The sequence below is a fragment of the Acyrthosiphon pisum genome, unplaced genomic scaffold (assembly GCF_005508785.2).
Source record: "Acyrthosiphon pisum isolate AL4f unplaced genomic scaffold, pea_aphid_22Mar2018_4r6ur Scaffold_21522;HRSCAF=24174, whole genome shotgun sequence".
NCBI lineage: Eukaryota > Metazoa > Arthropoda > Insecta > Hemiptera > Aphididae > Acyrthosiphon > Acyrthosiphon pisum.
Window position 1 is genome coordinate 29,698 of NW_021770999.1, and position 6,071 is coordinate 35,768.

A 6,071-nucleotide genomic window follows, 5' to 3' on the forward strand; every position below is an offset into this window, starting at 1 on the left:
TGATAAGAAACCTTCTATCCACGCTTGCATTTTATTAAATTCCACGCGCCTGACATTAGTGACATTTGTATTGCCGTTAACCCAAGATGGCACCATGAAATTCCCCATGCCAATAGGTATACTATTATCCCAGGGTAGTAGGGTAGGTACAGTTTTTCGTACGGCCGCGGTACAACGCACATTGGTCTGTCCGTTGTTTATGAATCTAATCTCGTCAGTTATTTCCACATGTTTGATTATTGTCCCCTCGATGTAAATATAACTCTCACATGGTAAAGTATAAGACTCTGTGTTATGCAGAGCAATACGCACCTCGTCGTTATTAGAAAGAGCAGATGTTGAATACGGTAAAAAAGAATGATAGTCAATTTGAGTTATTTTACAATCGTCGGTGTATCCGGCCGTTACATCCAAATACAAATCGTCCATATTAAATAGCGTTCAGCGAGCGTAGAAAAGCCAAATTATCTGCTGTTAGACTATGATCAACTTGTTTACGTTTCGAATATTTCTTCTTCTTCTTATTCTTCTTATTCTTCGGAGTTGTTACCTTTCTAGTGTTTTTAATGCGACTGACAGGTTTTACATATTCAGTCCTATTTATATTACAAAATTGCAGACCCATTGTTTATCACAAGTCTTGAATTAATAATCGTATCGATACTGGCTCGCCTCGTAGATCGATCAACTCGTTGTCTTGATTTTTTAAAATTATACTAGCATGCGTTATAGATGTAGAATTAATTGGGTAAAATACCAAATGTGTTGGAACCTCTATTATTTTATAACCTGGAGGTACATTCGGGTAAAACTCATGTATTGTATGGCACTGCTTACCGTTAACGAATGAACCCATAACCAGATTTGAGTCGATATATATACAGTTTGTTTTAGTAATATTGACCAACGCATCTGATACGTGATTGACATTAGCACCATACTCACGATTTTCAAACCCCAATAACTGTCCTATACTATCAGACATGGAAAAATCTACAGTTTCGCTACAAAACATTGAGCATTTTAATGTAATATTATCTGCTCTCAACATGAATAAAGTATCTGAATTAGGTAATACACGTATTATTGCCGCTTCGATTTCCTTCAACTCGTAAGATCCAGTGGGTATTGTATAGCTTCCGCTTGTACGCTTACCAGCGATATTATTTGTGATTCCTATTTTGTTGCATTTGTCGTTTACATTAGGTATAGAATGAATTATTTGTTTGAAAACCCTGCAGCAGACAGATTTTCGCGTTTTTACTGACTTCTATAGGTGGAAAAAAGTCGCATGACAATTCACTCGAGTTGCCGGTTAACGTTATAGTGTACATGATAAAAATTGTAAGCACAAGTGACCACAGTTTGTTGTATTATATTTTTGATGTCTATCGTAATTATATTCGATACTGCACCCGTTGAAATATTTCTGTAATTCTAGCGGATGGAGTAAGTTTCCGTAGCTGTCAAAATATTTAACTTGTTTTCCGATTTTCTTATACGCTACCCAATGAGTACCTGTACCGATTTCAGTGTCTAAATTAACTACAGCTGACTCTTGATTTTTCGTTCGTTGAGGCAACTTGTCTCTAGAAAATACACCAATGAAATGAGGTATTTTCAACATGACAGCGTATTTTATAACCTCATAATCGAACAACGCTCTATCGGGTAACGTGGCAATTAGTTTTTTGACCTAGACTTCTTGACTGAACCGCCCTTGTATGGTTTTCTAGATTTCTTGACTGATCCACCCTTGTATGGTGTTAGGTATAAACCTTCTCCTTTTACGACTTTATAAGAACTTCCCTTGTGAGGTGCTAAATATAAACCTTTACCTAAATGAATAGGAGTGTTTTTACCAGAATTTAATTCTTTCACGACTTTTACTATATTACCGACACCTCCGGTAAGCGCACCTAATGCTGATAAACCAGCAAAAATAGGTATTAATGGTAAAATACCGCCTTTTTTCGGTATTGGTATAATTCTTGGAGTTTTAGCCTTCTTATTTTTAGATTTTTTAGATTTTTCTGCAGCTGATAGACATGTTTTTACTAATTTAGTTATATATTTTCGTTCATTTTATTTTGATTGCATTTTAGCAGCCAAAACCATTTGTTTAAATCCGCAACCAGCACCCACCTTACGTTTGACCTCTCATGGCTGTAGTGACCAGCCAAGACGCCGCTTTTTCCTTGATACCTGTGTTTTTTGATTTAAACACTTCCCAAGCCTGATTTTCTAATACTTCGTCTGCTCTATGTCTATCGGTGAGCGAATTACTTTCTTCGTATGCGATATCGTGAGCTCTGACCCAAGACTGTTTATTCCGCGTTCTCCGCGTGCTAATCTTTCTTTTAATTTGGTTCCAGGGCCAGCAAACCTATAGCCAGGTAAATGCAATTCCACGGGTAAATGAATTATAACACAGTTAATAAGACCGGATCCTTTATTGTTGTTTCGCTTACGAACGCGAGACATCGTGTGACGCTTTCGATAACATTGCATTTGTATTTATAGTGAAAAATTAAAAAAATAAAAAAAATGCGCTTTATTGAACAAGAGAAAAAACTTCGGATTTATAACATTGATACCCCCGAGACAATTCAGCTGAGACACGGTGAACTTTTCCCAAATACGATAAGGTCGTTGGTACTTGGGAGCTCTGGATGTGGTAAAACCAATCTGATGTATTTTCTACTCGTCGATGAAAACGGTTTGCGATTTGAAAACGTTTACATATACTCCAAGACCTTAGAACAACCGAAATATAAATTACTGAAACGTATTATTGACGGTATTGATGGTATCAACATTTTTACCTTTTTCGAGAATGATAAAGTAATTCCACCCGAGAAAGTTTTACCGAACTCAATTTTTATCTTGGACGATGTTATCGGAGAACAACAAAATGTAATAAGAGATTATTTTTCTCAAGGTCGCCACAATAAAATTGATATATTTTATCTGGCTCAGAGTTATTCAAAAGTACATAAACAGCTGATACGCGATAATGCAAATTTAATAGTATTGTTCAAACAAGATGAAACTAATTTAAAACATGTATATCAAGAACACTGTTCAGGGGACATGACATATTATATACAATTTAAAAATGTTTGTATGACATGTTGGAACCGTGAGATGTTTACATTTGTCGTTATTTGTAAAGATTGCGGGCGTGATAACGGACGTTATCGTTTTGACTTTTGGGTTTGATACTTATGTGCTTATATAAGGCGCTACAATTAATAAATATTATCATTTAAAACGTAGTCATGACGGAAGCAACTACTGTTCTAGATGAGCTTGTCAAAGCTAAGGAAAGTATTAAACGTAAATATATCGCATTGAAAATCGGCTCGGATAACGTTCAACAACTAATGACACAGACATTAAAACCAATTATAGATCCATTAATTAAAATATCAAATAAACCTGAGCTGAAATCAAACAAAGAAAATATTAACGTCGGGTTGAAAAACTCATTTGCGGACGACTATCAACAGGAAATTGAAAATTGGCTACAGTCTACAGCGACTTGGATAAAATATACGGTCCGAAAAAACTTCCAAATGGCCATATTATATTGGGCGATAAAGAGGTAAAATTCATCGAAAACACTATTCTTATTGACGGTATTGTTTATAACTTAACCTCAGGTATTGTTCAGTTATTATTTTTGAAAAATCCACTTGTTTATACAGATAACGATTTAGATGTGTATAAATCTATGTTGGTACAAACATCAGCACATATATCTATTGGAAAAAAAATAATAAAAAAGGGTGGCTTTAAATATACATCAATCATCAATAAATTATTTCCCTCGGGCAGTGGACTGTCTATGAAATTGCAGAAAAATAACTTAGTGTATTGGGACAATCCAAACGAGTTGGTCGATCGATTACGTCTACTTCTAGCGTCAAAGTCAGCTGGCAATACAGGCGTTTCAAACGAAATAATATCGATTTTCGAGGAATTACGTGAGGCCGGTCTAATAAAACGGGTTCCAGATGTCTAAATGGGAAATCACTTACGAACTTCACAAACCAGCGAGAAAAAATTTCACTACCTAGGCGTAGAGTTAACGTATATGGGAAAAATGATTTATGGCAAGCTGACTTGGTTGAAATGATTCCTTATTCAAAAATAAATGGCGGTTACAAATATTTTCTGGTTGTGATTGATTGTTATACAAAGTTTTCTTGGTCTATACCATTAAGAAATAAATCAGGGAAGGAAGTTACTAGCGCGATGGCTACAATATTACGTGATCGCTCACCAAAACTTTTACAAGTCGATAATGGTAAAGAATTTTATAACACCACCTTCGACGCTTTGATGACCAAGTATGGCATACATAAATATTCAACTTTCAGTGTTCTAAAGGCTAGCATAGCAGAGAGGTTCAACCGAACAATTAAAGAAAAAATGTATAAGGAGTTCACTGCACGTGGCTCTCATGAATGGGTATCAATTCTACCAAAGTTGCTCGATGAATACAATAATTCATACCATAGAACTATAGGAATGACACCAATACAAGCAGATTCCAACCCCGCTTTGGTGGTAATAAAACAACGTAAAATTAATAATGTAAAAATTAAGTTCAAAGTTGGTGATAAAGTTCGTATAAGTACACAGAAAGGCGTATTTACAAAAGGTTATTTACCAAACTGGTCTACGGAAATATTTGAGATTATCAAAATAAATAAAACATTGCCAGTTACTTATCAATTGCAAGATTATATGAGTAAGCCTATTGCCGGTTGTTTTTACTCTTCGGAAATAAGCAAGACCAATTTCCCCCACGAATATTTAATCGAAAAAATTATTCGCAAGAAGGGCGATCAAGCGTACGTCAAGTGGCTAGGATTCGATAATACACATAATAGTTGGATAAATACACGTGATGTTAAAAAATAGTGTCAGTCGTTTTATAACTATGAACGTGTTTGGTAGTTCTCGGGCGAGTGATACTAGGAGAATTATTTCAGATATTCAGTCAAGTAACAAAACGATAGTAAATGATGTAAAACTCCAACAGAAAGAAATTGATACTTTGAAAAGTAATATTGTTAATCTATATGATAAGATACAATTGTTGGAAAATAATATACAAACAAGTAATAAGTCTTTATTAAATTGCGAAAGTCGTATGTCGGAGCTATTTAATAACTGTGCTGAAACTAGTACAGCAATTGCTAACCAGGGACTTGACGTGGCCCAATTAAAAGCTGAAGTAAATCGTATTACTGGAATATTTGATGAAAATTCATTGCCAAATCATGGGACATATATTTCAGATTTAAACTCACGTTTAGAGATCATTGAAGGCAAAAATATTAAGAAAACTTAATTTTATTTAATATACTTACTAATTAGTTGGTTAAATATAATATGAGAAATTTAAGTATAATTATTTCAGTCGACCTGTATACTCCATTGTGTGCGGTAGTCCTCTGTCAGTGATATAAATATTTACAATGATTTAATAAAACCTGTAATGATGTCGTCGGCTATCGTAGAGGTCCATTGCATTCTTGGAATAAAAAATAAATATTTTATTAAAGAAATGTCAACATGTGCAACTCAACACTGGATTTTTAAAAATTCAAAATCTATGCAAGACAACAAGAGTCAAAAAACTAACAAGTGGCTGGAACATAACTATCATAAACTAACTATAGAATATGGTGATGTTGAGTATGAAGAATTAAGTAGAATATTGAACTCATTAAAATTCACCTGCATTTATGTCAAAGGCGAACAGAAAAAACATATGCTCACAGAATTTATATCTCAAGTCGCAATAGTCAACATCGAAGACCTTGGATGTCCACGTTTGGATCAAATATGCGATGAAAAAACCTTACCTTGCTGTATTTTTCATATGAAATTTAATCCAAAACAATGTACATTCTATAAAGTATTTGCTATAACGAAATGGTTTATAAATAATTCTTAAATAATTGTAATTATAATATGTACATTCTATTTAATAAACATAATATAATATTATATTTTAACATTGTTTTTTTTTTTTTATTTACTTATATGCTAAC